The sequence below is a fragment of the Gorilla gorilla genome, chromosome 2, assembly GCF_029281585.2.
Source record: "Gorilla gorilla gorilla isolate KB3781 chromosome 2, NHGRI_mGorGor1-v2.1_pri, whole genome shotgun sequence".
Classification (NCBI taxonomy): Eukaryota; Metazoa; Chordata; class Mammalia; order Primates; family Hominidae; genus Gorilla; species Gorilla gorilla.
The window spans coordinates 159,313,861-159,332,928 of NC_086017.1; the positions used below are offsets into that span (position 1 = coordinate 159,313,861).

Here is a 19,068-nt window from a genome sequence, read left to right on the forward strand (position 1 = left end):
ATGTTCTGAAGAAGCAGGTAGGCTTCCCTGAGAAAATGACAGTTGGACTGAAAGCTAAAGGATTAGTAGTCATTACCCAGGAGAGTCAGGGTATGGATGATTGCATCAGGAGCATTAGGAGAGTAGGTCGGGTAGAGGGAGCAGCAAGTACAAAAGTCATGTGATAGGACAAGATAAATAACACTTTCATGAAGAAGGAGAAGGGTTAGTTATGGAGGGGCCAGATGATGCAGACTTTTATGGAGCAGAGTTAGGGAGAGACCAGATTATGCAGACCTTGTTAATGACTTTGATCCTAATCCCAAAATCAATCAAAATCCTTTGAAAGATTTTAAGCATATGTCTGACAAAATGAGATCTGCATATTGAATGATCATTTTTGCTTGAGTGTGGAGAATGCATTGAGAGGAAAGAAAGGAACAAGAGTGTCGCAAGAGTGTCAGAGAGGAAACTAGTTAGGAGGCCACTAGAATGATTAAGACAAGAGATGATAGTAGCTTGGACTAAGGTGGTGGCAGTAATAATGATGGAGACAAATGGGAATATTTGAAAGACATCTTTGGTGTAAAATTGATAAGACTCATTGTTGGAATGAGAACACATGGACACAGGGAGAGCAAGGACATACACTGGGGCCTGTCAGAGAGCAGGGGGAGGAAGAACATCAAGCTAAGCAGCTAATGCATGTGGGGCTTAATACCTAGGTGATGGGTTGATAGGTGCATCACACCACCATGGCACACGTTTACCTACGTAACAAACCTGCATGTCCTGCACATGTAACCTGGAAATTAAAATTAAATTAAATTAAAAATAATAATAAAAAATAAACATTCCATTCTGATACAGGAAAAAAAAAAGAATGTTGGAAATAATGGATAAGAGAGAGGGAAGGGTCAAGGATGATGTCCATATTTCTGAATGGTTGGTGGGCATATTCCCTGAGTAAGGAAATCCTGGAAAGGGATCTGTTTTGGGAATAGAATAGTGAGTTTAATTTTGGTTATGTTGCATTTGAGACACAGATACTTTTGAATCATCCAAGTGTATATGTCAAGGATTTTGAAGGATGCATCAGAGAAAAGGAAAGTGGCACAAAGCACATGGCATACTGATGTCAAATATATTCATATAAGGACATTATTATGTTCTTATATATACGTGATACTGTGTAATTATATATTTACATTTTATAAAATATATTGCTTCATATAAAGACACTTGTGTATATGAATCTAAAGGAGAGATCTTGGGTAGAGGTAAAGACATTTGAATCACTCATTTATAATGATCATTAAGAATAGATATAATTGCTTAGGCAGAAGTACTGAAAAAGGGAAGAGGATTATAAAATATCCTTAAGTAAGAACTTCAACATTAAAGGCTATGTAGTTGTATTGGATAAATTGTAGTGGTTTCTTTTTCAAGATGTCCATAGGTTGTATAGTTTAAAAATCAGTATGATATTTCATACATTAAAATGTGATATTCTAATTTATGTTTCAGGCCTTGAAGATGAAGAGAAAAATACACCAGCATTTTAATTATTCCATGTATTCATCATAAATATATATTTTATTTATTATGGAATTCTACCTGTGTAATTAAATTTTCCACTGAGTTATAGGGGAGAAATTCATATATTTGTATCAGCTCTTAATTTTCACAATGAATTATTGCAGCTGTCCACTTATCAGTTGGCCTCGCTTTAGTCTGGACTCTTACAGTTTGTCCTCTTCTCTTCTGTAAGAGATATTTTCCTAACATTTGAATCTGATAGTGTCACTTTCCTCCACAAAATTCTCCATTGTTTCTTCATTGTCTCCCCATGGAAAAAATCTAGAACTTTTGCTGGTTTCCATGTATTACGGCTTACATGTTTTTCATGAGTTCTCCCTGACTCTTTTCCCACTTCTATCTCCAAATATTATTCTTTTCTCACTATGACTCTCTAGCAATGTTCAACTGCTTGTGGTTCTAGAGCATAGCATATTCTAGAATCCTTCTGTGACTTTCCATGTGTACCTGAGTTGCCCTACACATAACAGTTCAATACTCATTTATTCTATAAATATGTAAGAAACTAACTATGGATGTGATAGGCACTTTTCTAGAAATTTGGGACCTGTGGATGAGCAAAGCGAAATTCTTGAAGTTTATATTCTAGTGAAGAAACAGGAGAAGCAGAAACCTTTTTTTAAATAGACATAATAAATAAATAAATTTTAGATTTTTATTGAGCATCTACTGTGGGCCAGACAGTTCTAGTGAAATTAGACAAAGCTCCCACAAATCCCTGCCTTCCTGGACCTTATTTTTTAATGGGGCAGGGGGACAGACACTGAGTAATTATATTACATATTAGAAGGCAATGCACACTACAGAAAAAAAAAGCATGGTAAGTGTTATCAGAATTGTGTTATTGGGTATGGACTCCATTTTTTAAATATGATAATGATTGAGGTGACATTTGAACAAAGACTTGAAGAGAGTGAGGGAGCTGGCAAAGGGGCCATTAGGGAAAGAGTATTCCATCCAGGAATTTATTCAGGGTAAGGCTGTACCAAATGATCATTGAAGATCATGCCCAAAATATTAGAGGAACATCAAGTTTCCCAAGTTCAACAGAATAGTATGAAAAAATAGTAGAACAGTAGAAAATAAGGTCAAAAGGGAAATTAATAGGCAGGTCATATGGATTCTTGTGGGCCTTATCATGGACTTTGTATTTTACTTATAAGGACTTTGTATTTTACTCAGTGTATATGGGGAATCACTGTGGTATTTTGATGAAGAAATGATCAGATTCACATTTTAAAAGGATCATTCTGGTTGCTGTATTGCAAATATAATACGGAGAGGGAGCGTGAGAAGAAGCAGAGAAAAAAACTAAGTAGGATACTCCTTTAATAACACAGATGAGAGAATATGATAGTGCAAATGAGACTGTAGCAATATAAATAATGAGAAACAGTGGGATTTCAGAGTGTATTCTAAAGGCAGAGCTGAAAGATGGAATGTGGGGTATGATAGAAAGAGAAGAGGCAACCATGATCTCAGAGCTTCTGGTCTCCATTACCACATGTGGACAGCTGCAAAAAGAGGGTTTGGGAAGAAAGACCAGATATTCCATTACCAATATATTAAATTTAAGATGTCTATTAGATACCCAAAAGGAGATATCAACTACACGATTTTGAACATAAGTCTGGAATTAGAGGTGTGTTTGCACATTGTTGTGTTTGTACATTGTTGGAAAAGAAGATGAGCCTGAATAACCACATACATACGGAAGAAAAAAAGCATTTAGAGCAGAGTCCTCGGCATTCCAGAGGAGGAACCAACAAGAAAACTGAGAAAGAACAATTGAAAAAGAGGGAGGAAAACCAGCAGAAGGTGTTTTACTGGAAGAGGGCAGTGAGGAAAGTCAATCAAAAGGCAAGGAGTGATCAACGTGCCAAATACTTCATCTGATAAGCACCTGTCTCAACTCAAGTTTTGCCCTGGTGAAGCACCTCCTCCTCTTCAACACAGCACTGGGAATTCTGATGCTGACCTCTTGGTGCATTCACCTCTATCACAGGAGTTTCTTAGAAGGTAATCTGCAGATTCACAGAATCAAGCACTTTGATCTCTTCACCTTTCATGTCCATCACCAGGTCCTGGTAGTTTTATCTAATAATTTTACATTTGAATTTATCTGTTTCTCTCTAACCTCCCTGTTTCTACCTTAAACCAAGCTACCATTGTTTTTGTCTTAGCCTAAAGCAATAGGCTCAAACCAGCTCCAGCTCCATCTCTCCCGTACACTACATCCGGATTGCTGTTTTCAAAATACAGCTTTCCTGATATCCCTGTGAATGTTTTAGGAAACTTTTAAAAATAAAAGCTTAACTCACAAACAGAAAATTGCATGTATTTACAGAAGTCTAAATTTTACAACATTCTTCTTGAATTTTGATTGGAATTACATTGCCCTGTGCATTTTTAAATACTTAAACTCTTCAATTATTAGTTCCAAAAGTGGAGAACTGAATACACCCATGTAACCAGATCTAAAACAACATTAATAGATTAACAGATTCCTCAGAAGACCTTCTGTGCCCCCTCACTATCCCACATCCCCACTATCAACTGCTATTCCCATAGATTTTTCATGTTTTGGACTTATGTATATGAAGTTACACACTGCACACTTTTTAAATTCAACGTGTTTGGGAGATTAATCTATGTTTTCTGTGTAATTGTAGTTTTTGGCATACTTACTGAGGTATAGTTTTACAGTGAATGGCTATACCACAATTTGTTTATCCATTATACTATATTGATGGGTCATTTCTACTTTGCTGATATTAAAAATACTGCTTTTATAAAAATTCTGGAACATATTTTTTGGTCATCAGGTGTTTGCATTTTTATTGGGTATATACCTAGGAGTAGGATCATAGCAATTTAAGAGTTTCGGTTGTTCCATATCGTCAGTCAACATGATATTTTTTCCTTTTCATTTTGACTCTATTCTACTGGGTGTATAGTGATGTCACATAATAATTTTAATTTGCATTTCACTGATAGCTAAGAAACTTGAGTACCTTCTCTTTCATATGTTTACTATACAATTGGACATCAACTTTTGTGAAGTGCCTGTAAAAGCCTCCTGCTCATTTTTCTAAAGAGTTGTTTACTCTTTGCTATTCATTTGAGGGAGCTCTTAAACTATTGGATACAACTGGATAGAAGTCGTGTGTCAAATGCATGTATTGTAAATCCCTTCTGCCACTATATAGTTTGCCTTTCCATTCTCTTAATGGTGTGTTTTGATGAACAGAATCTCTTAATTTTAATAAAGTAATTATTTTCTCCTATAGTCAGGATTCTTTGTGTTTTATTTAAGAGATCTTTGTGTACACCAAATTCGTTAAGATATTTTTTCTGTTTTCACCTCAAATTTATTGTTTTATCTTTTATCTTAGTATATACATTCCATCTATAATTGATTTATTTTGCCTGGAATGAGGTAAACATTCTCCCAACATGTACATCTAATTAACCCAGCACAACTTACTGGAAAGAACATATTTTTGCTGCCATATTTGTGTCAACTTTGTCATAAATTATATGACCACCTAGTGTGGGTCTCTCTTCTGCTCTATTTGTCTATTCTTGCCCCTCTACCACAGTGGCTTAATTACTATTGCTTTTAATAAGTCTTCATTTCTTGAAGTGTAAACAGTCCAGCCTTGTTTATTTGTGTGTGTGTGTGTGTGTGTGTGTGTGTGTGTGTGTGTGTGTGATTTCTTTTTATGTTTGCCTTGGCTGTTATTTGTCCTCTGAATTTTACGTATATTTTAGATTTAGTGTATCAATGTATAAAGAACATTCTTCCTGGATTTTGATTGGAATTGCATTGCTATGTGCATTTTTAAAGTCTTAAACAAACTCTTCAGTTCCAAAAGTGGAGAGCTACTGAACCAGTGGTTCTCAAACTTTAACACATATCAGAATTGTGTAAAAGACTTGTTAAAACATAGATATACAAGTTACTGGGCTCCACCCCCAGTATTTCTGATTCAGTAGGTCTGGGCTGGGGCCGAAGAATTTGTACTTCCCGCAGTGCCCAAATAACAGTGATGGTACTTGAATACTTTTAGAAACATTGCCGTAAGCTGCAGGTCATAGACCATAGCTTCACAAACTCTTGTATTTCCTGCTATTTATCAAATCAAGTCATGGTAAGCTGATATTCCCAAAAGCTGATGAGTATCATAAAAGCCTATATTGCAGTTCTTATAAGCACATAAGCTGCATGGGCTATAGAACACATAAGTAGTAATCATGTTCTGACGAGTATAATACAGTGGCCAAACTTGATTTCATTTACACTGAGGGAAAATAAAATTGTGGATAAAGAATGAGTTCTTCCATGGAAAAACATAAAACTCTTTGCTGACTCCAAGAGCATTATTTATTCTCTTCCCTTGAGTTGAATCAGTCTTTCTATGAGCATTTATTATTTTAAAAATCTGTAACCAGACTAATGGTATTTCAGTCCTTATGCATTCTTCTGCATTAATATCATTCCAATGTAGTAACTCATACAGTGGACTTCTCACATACTGTATATAATATATACATATTATATATTATATACATTCAGATTAGTCCTTTTTGTAATAAAAATATAATATCATCTTTTGGAAACTTTGCTATTTGCTTTCTTGCTTATGCCTTTATATATTTATATTTATAAATCTGGAAGAAGAATGCAAAATGAAAAAAGACCCACTCCTGTTTTCAGACTTACAGTTTGTCCCAAACACTCAGTATTTTCTTCCTAGTGTCCTTTAATGCACCATTCCAAATATACCTATGCTATTAATAATTAACACTGCATACAGGAGAAAAAGTGTTCTGAATGACATACAGCAGCAAATCAAACCTCAGTGCTTGCTCCTAAGATGAGCATCATGGGTGCAGAATCATTAATGCCCTTGAAAAAGTAAAAATCAGAATGATTTCACAATCATATTCCACAGGCCAGTTCCCTGGCACTGTAAGTCATTTCTCAGCAGAATGAGGGTGGAGATACTTCTCTCTATATGGGAAAAATGAAAGTGCCATTTCTGACATGTTTCTAAAAATTTTCTTCAGATCTCCAACTTGGCCAAGTCTCTAACCTGGAATGTCATTTAAACTTATAAATCTCTTAGTGTACCACATTCATTTGATACTTAATCTCAGAGGGTGTAAGTGACTTCTGCAAAGTCATGATATGACCAGGGTCTATGGCCCTGGTCATAGACCTGAGCCAGGGACCCAATCTGACTCCCAGCACAGTTATCTTACCACTCCATGGTGCTGACTCCTACTATTTCCCCAGCTCTAACAACTGACAACACTTAGTATGTTTTTCCCATAGTTTTGTCACCCCCAAACAGTAAGTAAACGGACATTCGAGGCTGTGAGGGCAAAATTATGAGAAGTTAGAACTCAGAAGCTGGTTTTTTATGGTATTTTACTAATTTTCCCACTCTATTTGACTTTTCAAGTGAATCACACTTTTCTTCCTGTAACCCTCCTATTCAGGTATGATATTTGAAATGGGTCATGTTACATACCTCCCTGTCCCCTTCCATCGACAACTTAACCTTTTCATTATTCAACATGAGCCTAATATTACAGTCATGAGAAATATTTTCCCAAAAACAATAGGTGCTACATGTCATATTCTTTGACGTTCCTGCAAAGTTTCTCTTACTCCTCAAGTGTACTTTCTTGAAAGCCCACTTCAATAAACACCCCACCCCATTAAATATCTTAGAAGTAACTCCACACATATGAAAATGCTACAGCTCTTGTAGTTATATTTTGGTTAAAATTCAATTGAAGATCATTACCAATAATAACAATGACACCAATAAAACAAGAAAAATAATGCATGTCAATCACATATGTAAATAGGGACAAAAGGTTTAGCATAAGTGGAATGGCATGTATTTATTAAATACATAAGGATTTTGTTATTAGAGGACAGATTTCTGATATCAAATGCAAAATATCTGAAGTTCAAACTTGCTAGTGAAAAGCCACTCTTGGGGTGAATGTAAAGACTATAATTCTCATTAATAATGGCTTCAGTTAATTATAAACCTTTTAATTAATAAACAACTCAAAGTTATGATATCGGTGTAAATAGAAAACCAGTCATATTATTTGCTGATTCTTTTTTTGAAATTTAAATATCAACCAGAATTACGGTCCTTTGTAATGACATAGATAGTTTATGTTCACATACATTTATTCTTAATATTCTGATATGTTAAAAAGCAGAGTAATGAACATAAAATAGAAAATACAAATAAAAAACTAGAGGAAGATAATCAGAGTTTTTGTTACATGATATTTTGCTCTTATTTATACATTATAATGTTTTCTGTAGCTTGTTCACATGTTGTTCATGCAAGTAGAATGTGCATCTCCAAACATTAGAGATCAGAGCTCTGCATAAAGTTAGTGTTTGATATGTGAAATAAGAATATTAAAAGGTTTTCAAAAATTAAGTAACTGTGACATTTCAGAATTTTCTGGGTTTTATTTGCTACCCAAGAAAGAGCTAGCAATTTGTTAGCATTAAGAAGCACTTATCACTAAAGAATTCTCTCTAGTATTCACATGAGAGTGGCCGAAGAATGTGATGCCATCATTGTGACAGCCTGACTTCACACCTCCTACTGACAAGATCCCAATTTGAGTGTCTGCTTCAGCTTTTGGACTAGAAAAGTCCACAGTTTTCTGTGGTCATTTGTACCTCATCATTTCAACTGTGAGCAAAAGAGAGACATGAAAGGAAGCTGACCTTTTCACAAGAGATCATCAGATTTAATGAATCAAATTTAACTCAATATCTCACTTTCTTAGGAATATTTAGTCATTTCCATGCTACAACAAATGCAATTGATTGGAAAGCAACGGAGAAATGAGACTAAACACATTTTCTGTGGAGTAAAATATTTCTAAATATTCCATTTCACTGACACTGAAATGCTAAACAGCTAAAGTTTTTCTTAATCTGGATTAGAAAATAACTTTTGCATTTCCCCGAAATTTTTCCTAAGATGGTTGTTATTTTGTAATTTTAATATTGATCTTTGCCAGTATATAGAGAAGGGCTCATTTTATAAGTTGTTTGAGCAAATAACAATATGTGTATTGCTCACTCTAGGCAAATTAGATGGATTATGAGATTCAAGATTAACAGTCAGATACATTATGGGTGATTAATGCATGACAAAGGGTTAATCACAAGATTTCTTTTAAAAGTATGCACGTATAATATGTTTTGATAGACAGCAATAACATTACACACAGCTTCCAATGAGATAGAAACAACGTAAGAATGTGCCTATCCTTAAATGAAAAAAAAAAAAAAATGAGAGTTTAACAAGTATTTCAGAAAAGTACCTTTAGCTTCTTTTTCTTCTCTTTCATTGGCTGATATTGTTTCAGGTATACAATTATCATATGAATGAAAACTCTAGTTCATGGCACATAGTAAATGTTCAGTAAACAAATGTTATTTTAGGCCGGGCGCGGTGGCTCACGCCTGTAATCCCAGCACTTTGGGAGGCCGAGGCGGGCGGATCACGAGGTCAGGAGATCGAGACCATCCTGGCTAACACGGTGAAACCCCGTCTCTACTAAAAATACAAAAAATTAGCCGGGCGTGGTAGTGGGCGCCTGTAGTCCCAGCTACTCGGGAGGCTGAGGCAGGAGAATGGCATGAACCCAGGAGGCGGAGCTTGCAGTGAGCCGAGATCACGCCACTGCACTCCAGCCTGGGCGACAAAGCAAGACTCCATCTCAAAAAAAAAAAAAAAAAAAAAAAAAAAAAAAAAAAAAAAAAAAACAAATGTTATTTTAAAAGTTGAATAAAGAAACTTGAAATAATTATTTAAATAAGAAAATGTTTATAATCTAAGTGGTACTTGTGCTGTTATATAAAAATCATTTCCTCGTTTGAAAATAGTTTTGTGGTGTGCTTAATATTATACACCTTTGCCTATATGTGACTGTCAAATAACAGCTCTTTACTTTAGAGGCATTCCAAAGCTGCAGTTTAAGTAAATATTACATATGCTTTGAAGAGAATCCATTTTTCATGTAAAAGCAACTTTACCAACAACACCCCTACCAACACCCTCATCAGCTTATTTCCTGAACCGTTGCAATAGCTCTTTACCTGATACCCTTCCCTCTAATCTCCCCATACTCCAATTCAACCTTCCACTCAATGAGTGGTTAATCTTCCCAAGATCCTTCACATTATACATTTTAATACATTTTAAAATCAAAACCATCACATATATTGCTAGAGGATATACATTATTTTTTATAGTCCCCTCAAACTCTAGGATGCAGGAATGTGAACCAATGAGGTACTCAATAAATGCTGAATAACAGAGTGCACACTATCTGGTTTCAGTCCTGACTGTCCCTTATTAGCTATGTGCCCTGACTACTTAAGTCATAGAAACTTCCGTGTCCTCTTTCCATAAATGAAGACAATAACAATATTTACCTTATAAGGTTATTCTGAAAATCAACCTGATAATTTATGTGAAGGGCTCAGCACTGTAGCGGTCATATAATAAGTTCTTGAGAATATTGCTATAGACTAGTTGCTACTAGTGTTAACAGGAAATTTTCTCGCAACTCTTCCCTGCCATGACCCGATCAAAAAGCACACATACTCCCTACTACTATTTGTCTAATGTGGGTGGTTCCTACTCAGCTAAGCCCATTTTACTGACAATACATACTTTTTTGTCAGGCCTCTGAGCGCACGCCAAGCCATCACATCCCCTATGACTTGCACGTATACATCCAGATGGCCTGAAGTAACCGAAGATCCACAAAAGAAGTAAAAATAGCCTTAACTGATGACATTCCACCATTGTGATTTGTTTCTGCCCCACCCAAACTGATCAATGTACTTTGTAATCTCCCCCACCCTTAAGAAGGTTCTTGGTAATTCTCCCCACCCTTGAGAATGTACTTTGTGAGATCCACCCCTGCCCGCAAAACATTGCTCTTAACTCCACCATCTATCCCAAAACCTATAAGAACTAATGATAATCCACCACCTTTTGCTGACTTTCTTTTCCGACTCAGCCTGCCTGCACCCAGGTGAAATAAACAGCCATGTTGCTCACACAAAGCCTGTTTGGTGGTCTCTTCACATGGACGTGCATGAAATTTGGTGCCGTGACTCAGAACGGAGGACCTCCCTTGGGAGATCAACACCCTGTCCTCCTGTTCTTTGCTCCGTGAGAAAGATCCACCTACGACCTCAGGTCCTCAGACCAACCAGCCCAAGAAACATCTCACCAATTTTAAATCGGGTAAGTGGCCTCTTCTTACTCTCTTCTCCAACCTCTCTCACTGTCCCTCAACCACTTTCTCCTTTCCACTCTTCAATCTCTCCCTTCTCTTAATTTCAATTCCTTTCATTTTCTGGTAGAGACAAAGGAGACACGTTTTATCCGTGGACCCAAAACTCCGGCGCCGGTCACAGACTAGGGAAGGCAGGCTTCCCTTGGTGTTTAATCATTGCAGGGACGCCTCTCTGATTATTCACCCAGGTTTCAGAGGTGTCAGACCACCCAGGGACGCCTGCCTTGGTCCTTCACCCTTAGCGGCAAGTCCCACTTTTCTGGGGAAGGGGCAAGTACCCCAACCCCTTCTCTCCGTGTCTCTACCCCTTCTCCGCCTTTCTGGGGGGCAAGAAATCCCCAGCCCCTTCTCCTTCACCCTGAGCGGCAAGTCCTGCTTTCCTAGAGGAGAGGCAAGTACCCCAACCTTGTATCTCTGCGCCCCAATCCCTTATTTCCCTGCCCCAACCTCTTATCTCTGCACCCAATCCCTTATTTCCACGCCCCAACCTCTTATATCTCTGCGCCCCAATCCCTTATTTCCGGGCCCCGACCTCTTATCTCTGTGCCCCAATCCCTTATTTCCACACCCCAACCTCTTATCTCTGCACCCCATCCCATATTTCCACACCCTGACCTCTTACCTCTGCGCCCCAACCCCTTATTTCTGTGCCCCAACCCCTTTCCCACTTTTCTGGAAGGTAAGAACCCCCGAACCCCTTCCCTCCCTGTCTCTACTCTCTCTTTTCTCTAGGCTTGCTTCCTTCACTATGGGCAACCTTCCACCCTCCATTCCTCCTTCTTCTCCCTTAGCCTGTGTCCTCAAAAACTTAAAACCTCTTCAACTCTCACCTGACATAAAATCTAAGCATCTTATTTTCTTCCGCAATGCTGCTTGACCCCAATACAAACTCAACAGTAGTTCCAAATGGCCGGAAAATGGCACTTTCAATTTTTCCATCCTACAAGATCTAAATAATTCTTGTTGTAAAATGGGCAAATGGTCTGAGGTGCCTGACGTCCAGGCATTCTTTTACACATCCGTCCCTCTCTAGTCTGTTCCTAATACAACTCATCCCAAATCTTCCTTCTTTCCCTCCCACCTGTCCCCTCAGTCCTAACCCCAAGCGTCACTGAGTCTTCCTAATCTTCCTTTTCTACAGACCCATCTGACCTCTCCCCTCCTCCCCAGGCTGCTCCTCGCCAGGCTGAGCTAGGTCCCAATTCTTCCTCAGCCTCTGCTCCTCCACCCTATAATCCTTTTATCACCTCCCCTCCCCACACCTGGTCTGGCTTACAGTTTTGTTCCTCGACTAGCCCTCCCCCACCTGCCCAGCAATTTACTCTTAAAAAGGTGGCTGGAGCTAAAGGCATAGTCAAGGTTAATGCTCCTTTTTCTTTATCCCAAATCAGATAGCGTTTAGGCTCTTTTTCATCAAATATAAAAATCCAGCCCAGTTCATGACTCCTTCGGCAGCAACCCTGAGACACTTTACAGCCCTAGACCCTAAAGGTCAAAAGGCCGTCTTATTCCCAAAATACATTTTATTACCCAATCTGCTCCCGACATTAAAAAAAACTCCAAAAATTAAATTCCAGCCCTCAAACCCCACAACAGGATTTAATTAACCTCGCCTTCAAGGTGTACAATAATAGAAAAAAGTGGCAATTCCTTGCCTCCACTGTGAGACAAACCCCAGCCACATCTCCAGCACACAAGAACTTCCAAATGCCTGAACCACAGCGGCCAGGCATTCCTCCAGAACCTCCTCCCCCAGGAGCTTGCTACAAGTGCCAGAAATCTGGCCACAAGGCCAAGGAATGCCTGCAGCCCAGGATTCCTCCTAAGCCATGTCCCATCTGTGTGGGACCCCACTGAATATCGGACTGTTCAACTCACCTGGCAGCCACTCCCAGAGCCCCTGGAACTCTGGCCCAAGGATCTCTGACTCCTTCCCAGATCTTCTCGGCTTAGCAGCGAAAGACTGACGCTGCCTGATTGCCTCGGAAGCCCCATAAACCATCACGGATGCCGAGCATCAGGTAACTCTCACAGTGGAAGGTAAGCCCGTCCCCTTCTTAATCAATACGGAGGCTACCCACACCACATTACCTTATTTTCAAGGGCCTGTTTCCCTTGCCTGCATAACTGTTGTGGGTATTGACAGCCAGGCTTCTAAACCTCTTAAAACTCCCCAACTCTGGTGGCAACTTAGATAATACTCTTTTAAGCACTCCTTTTAGTTATCCCCACCTGCCCAGTTCCCTTATTAGGGCGAGCCACTTTAACTAAATTATCTGCTTCCCTGACTACTCCTGGATTATAGCTACATCTCATTGCTGCCCTTCTTCCCAATCCAAAGCCTCCTTTGCTTCCTCCTCTTGTATTCCCCCACCTTAACCCACAAGTATAAGATACCTCTACTCCCTCCTTGGCGACTGATCATGCACCCCTTACCATCTCATTAAAACCTAATCACCCTTACCCCAATCAATGCCAATATCCCATCCCACAGCAAGCTTTGAAAGGGTTAAAGCCTGTTATCACTTGCCTGCTACAGCATGGCCTTTTAAAGCCTATAAACTCTCCTTACAACTCCCCCATTTTACCTGTCCTAAAACCAGGCAAGCCTAACAAGTTAGTTCAGAATCTGCGCCTTATCAACCAAATTGTTTTGCCTATCCACCCCGTGGTGCCAAACCCATATACTCTCCTATCCTCAATACCTCCCTCTACTACTCATTATTCTGTTCTGGATCTCAAACATGCTTTCTTTGCTATTCCTTTGCACCCTTCATCCCAGCCTCTCTTTGCTTTCACTTAGACGACCCTGACACCCATTAGGCTCAGCAAATTACCTGGGCTGTACTGCCGCAAGGCTTCACAGACAGCCCCCATTACTTCAGTCAAGCCCAAATTTCATCCTCATCTGTTACCTATCTCAGCATAATTCTCATAAAAACACACGTGCTTTCCCTGCTTATCATGTCTGATTAATCTCCCAAACCTCAATCCCTTACCAAACAACAACTCCTTTCCTTCCTAGGCATGGTTAGTGCGGTCAGAATTCTTACACAAGAGCCAGGACCACACCCTGTAGCCTTTCTGTGCAACCAACTTGACCTTACTGTTTTAGCCTAGCCATCATGTCTCCATGCAGCGGCTGTTGCCGCCCTAATACTTTTAGAGGCCCTCAAAATCACAAACTATGCTCAACTCACTCTCTACATTTCTCATAACTTCCAAAATCTATTTTCTTCCTCATACCTGATGCATATACTTTCTGCGCCCTGGCTCCTTCAGCTGTACTCACTCTTTGTTAAGTCCCACAATTACCATTGTTCCTGGCCCGGACTTCAATCAGGCCTCCCACATTATTCCTGATACCACACCTGACCCCCATGACTGTATCTCTCTGATCCACCTGACATTCACCCCATTTCCCCACATTTCCTTCTTCCCTGTTTCTCACCCTGATCACACTTAGTTTATTGATGGCAGTTCCACCAGGCCTAATCGCCACACTCCAGCAAAGGCAGGCTATGCTATAGTACAAACCACTGGCCCACCTCTTAGAACCTCTCCTTTCCTTTCCATCATGGAAATCTATCCTCAAGGAAATCACTTCTCAGTGTTCCATCTGCTATTCTACCACTCCTCAGGGATTATTTAGGCCCCCTCCCTTCCCTACACATCAAGCTCGAGGATTTGCCCCACCCAGGACTGGCAAATTAGCTTTACTCAACATGCCCTGAGTCAGATAACTAAAATACCTCTTAGTCTAAGTAGACACTTTCACTACATAAGTAGAGGCCTTTCCTACAGGGTCTGAGAAGGCCACCGCAGTCATTTCTTCCCTTCTGTCAGACATAATTCCTCAGTTTAGCCTTCCCACCTCTATACAGTCTGATAACAGACCAGCCTTTATTAGTCAAATCAGCCAAGCAGTTTTTCAGGCTCTTAGTATTCAGTGAAACCTTTATATACCTTATGGTCCTCTGTCTTCAAGAAAAGTAGAATGGACTAAAAGTCTTTTAAAAACACACCTCACCAAGCTCAGCCACTAACTTAAAAAGGACTGGACAATAATTTTACCACTTTCCCTTCTCAGAAGTTGGACCTGTCCTCAGAATGCTACAAGGTACAGCCCATTTAAGCTCCTGTATAGATGCTCCTTTTTATTAGGCCCCAGTCTCTCATTCGACACCAGACCAACTTAGACTGTGCCCCAAAAAACTTGTCATCCCTACTATCTTCTGTCTAGTCATACTCCTATTCACCGTTCTCAACTACTCATACATGCCCTGCTCTTGTTTACACTGTTTCTCCAAGCCATCAGAGCTGATATCTCCTGGTGCTATCCCCAAACTGCCACTCTAAACTCTTGAAGTAAATAAATAATCTTTGCTGGCAGAACTATGCTGAATCTCCTTAGGCACTCTCTAATCAGATGTCCTAGGTCCTCCCAATTCTTAGACCTTTTATACCTGTTTTTCTCCTTCTGTCATTCCATTTAGTTTCCCAATTCACCCAAAACCGTATCCAGGCCATCACCAATAATTCTATATGACAAATGTTTCTTCTAACATCCCCACAATATCACTCCTTACCACAAGATCTCCCTTCAGCTTAATCTCTCCCACTCTACGTTCCCACGCCGCCCCTAATCCTGCTTGAAGCAGCCCTGAGAAACATCGCCCATTCTCTCTCAATACCACCCCCCCAAAAATTTTTGCCACCACAACACTTCAACACTATTTTGTTTTATTTTTCTTATTAATATAAGAAGGCAGGAATGTCAGGCCTCTGAGCTCAAGCCAAGCCATCGCATCCCCTATGACTTGCACGTATACATCCAGATGGCCTGAAGTAACCGAAGATACACAAAAGAAGTAAAAATAGCCTTAACTGATGACATTCCACCATTGTGATTTGTTTCTGCCCCACCCAAACCGATCAATGTACTTTGTAATCTCCCCTACCCTTAAGAAGGTTCTTTGTAATTCTCCCCACCCTTGAGAATGTACTTTGTGAGATTCACCCCTGCCCACAAAACATTGCTCCTAACTCCACCGCCTATCCCAAAACCTATAAGAACTAATGATAATCCACCACCTTTTGCTGACTTTTTTTTCGGACTCAGCCCACCTGCACCCAGGTGAAATAAACAGCCATGTTGCTCACACAAAGCCTGTTTGATGGTCTCTTCACACAGACGCGCATGAAATTTTTAATATGAAATTATCCAATATTTTATTTTTTAAGTAATGCTTAATTTATTATTTAAAATGAGATGGAAGCCAGACAAAATATTTTCCTCTGTATGGTCATTGTTAGTTTCATGATAAACAGTTGACAATAGTTTTTTAGGCCATGGAATTGGGTAAGTGGAAGCCATGCAGGAGAAAAGATCAGAATGGACTAAGTGTGATAGCCATAGCAGACAGGTTTGTGGAAGCTGTTGGGGCAGCCCTTCTGGAATTTCCTAACAGTGACTGCCTTTGGTATATGGGAGGTGAGCTGTGGAGGGTTTACTATACTAATAGGTATCTAGGATAAATTTCTCATTCTTCCTCTTGTTGTGTTGCTGTTGTGATATTCATTGCTGGTTTTTGTTTGCTTGTTCGTTTCCTAGATCCACCCATGGTAGGTATGGAGACGTGGCAAAGCAATCTGAAAAGCAATGTATTATAGTAAGATTTGAAGAATTTCTCTGCTTCCTCAATTTGAAATACAGAATAACATATAATGTTTGTAGCTCATTCATGCCTAATAAAATTTTTAAAAGTAAACTTTGTATTGTATAATTTTGGGGAGTTCACTTGAAACAGGATAGGTGAAAAATTGCCTTTTTTGTGTATATCTGTGTGTTCTCATTCATAAGGCTTTTTTGTTGTTATCTAGGGATTTAAAAACAGACTTTTTAAAGTCAGAATGACAAAATATTAATATATATTATCATGTATTTTTAAAAATTTAACTCCATCAAGGACATCCCTTCAAGTTTTTGAAGAAATGTTCACATTTACTATAAGTGTGGAGTTTTAGAATAGCGAAATTGTTAATTATTAATTTAATATATTATCCACTATCGTAGTCTTGCTTTATCTGCAGTTTTCACTTTCCATGGGTTTCAGTTACTCACAGTTAACTATGGTCTGAAAATATTAAATGAAAAAATTCCAGAAATAAACAATTTATAAATTTTAAACTGTGCACCATTCTGAGTAGCACAATGAAATCTGGCTCCCTTCCACTGGGACATGAGTCATCCCTTTGTCTAGCATATTCACACGGTCTATCCTACCCCCGAGTTATCAGATTGACTGCTGGGTATTGCAGTGTTTGTGTTCAAGTAACCCTTATTTTATTTAATAATGGCCCCAAAGTGCAAAAATAGTGATGCTGGCTATTTGGATATGCCAAAAGGAAGCCAATTAAGTGCTTTCTGTAAGTGAAAATGTGAAAGTTCTCAACTTAAGGAAAGAAACAAATCTTATGCTGAGGTTGCTAAGATCTACCTTAAGAACTTATCTTCTGTCCGTGAAGTAGTAAGAAAGGAAAAAGAAATTCATGCTAGTTTTGCTGTCACATCTCAAACCGTAATGACTGTGGCCACAGTGTGTGATAAATTCTTAGTTAAGATGAAAAAGTCATAAAACTTGTGGGTGAAACGCTAATGGCAATCAAGTTCACTATTATTCATGATTTCAGACATTCACTGGAGGTCTTGTAACATATCCTGTTGCGGGAAGTCAGGGACCCCAAACGGAGGGACCGGCTGAAGCCATGGCAGAATAACGTGGATTGCGAAGATTTCATGGACATTTATTAGTTCCTCAAATTAATATTTTTGTAATTTCTTATGCCTGTCTTTACTGCAATCTCTAAACATAAATTGCAAAGATTTCGTGGACACTTATCACTTCCCCAATCAATACCCTTGTGATTTCCTATGCCTGTCTTTACTTTAATCTCTTAATTCTGTCAGCTGAGGAGGATGTATATCGCCTCAGGACCCTGTAATAATTGCATTAACTGCACAACTTGTACAGCATGTGTGTTTGAGCAATATGAAATGTGGGCAACTTGAAAAAAGAACAGGATAACAGCAATTGTTCAGGGAATAAGAGAGATAACCTTAAACTCTGACCACCGGTGAGCTGGGCAGAACAGAGCCATATTTCTCTTCTTTCAGAAGCAAATGGGAGAAATATCACTGAATTCTTTTTCTCAGCATGGAACATCCCTGGGAAAGAGAATACGCACCTAGAGGTATAGGATTATAAACAGCCCCCCCTCCCCAGGTGTGCCTGTCTCTTATGGTTGAGGCTGCAGGGGTGAAATAGACCCCAGTCTCCCATAGCACTCCCAGGCTTATTAGGAAGAGGAAATTCCCACCTAATAAATTTTGGTCAGACCAGTTGATCTCAAAAAACCTGTCTCCTGATAAGGTGTTATCAATGACAATGGTGCCCGAAACTTCATTAGCAATTTTAATTTCGCCTCGGTCCTGTGGTCCTGTGATCTCACCCTGCATCCACTTGCCTTGTGATATTCTATTACCTTGTAAAGTACTTGATGTCTGTGACCCACACCTATTCGCACACTCCCTCCCCTTTTGAAAATCCCTAATAAAAACTTGCTGGTTTTTGTGGCTTGTGGGGCATCATGGAACCTACCGACATGTGATGTCTCCCCCGGATGCCCAGCTTTAAAACTTCTCTCTTTTGTACTCTGTCCCTTTATTTCTCAAGCCTGCCAACGCTTAAGGAAAATAGAAAAGAACCTACGTGAATATCAGGGCAGGTTCCCCGATAATATCCCCTTAGGATAAGAGAGGAGTGTTATAATTTACTCATTTACCCACTTATGCATATTTAGATTGTTTTCAATTTACTAAAAATAATGCTTTAATAATGAACATTTAAAGTTTACATGGGAACATCTGAACAGCACTATTTTCTATTTTTAAGTTGTTAAATTGTGAACATAGGTATTTTTAAACCAATCACATCAAAGAATTCCCCAAACTGAAGTTCTCCTGAAAACTTGTTCCTCTAGAAGTCTCAATGCTGAGAGTTCACCTCAGAGATATACACAATACAGCATGTTATACAATTGAATCAGCACATG

General features: G+C 39.1%; 1 long non-coding RNA gene across 1 annotated transcript in view; it reads left to right on the forward strand.

Moving 5' to 3' along the window:
* Positions 1-19,068, forward strand: part of LOC101127835 (uncharacterized) — an 83,525-nt gene that overhangs the window by 63,689 nt on the left and 768 nt on the right. The gene's annotated exons all lie outside the window — the stretch shown is intronic.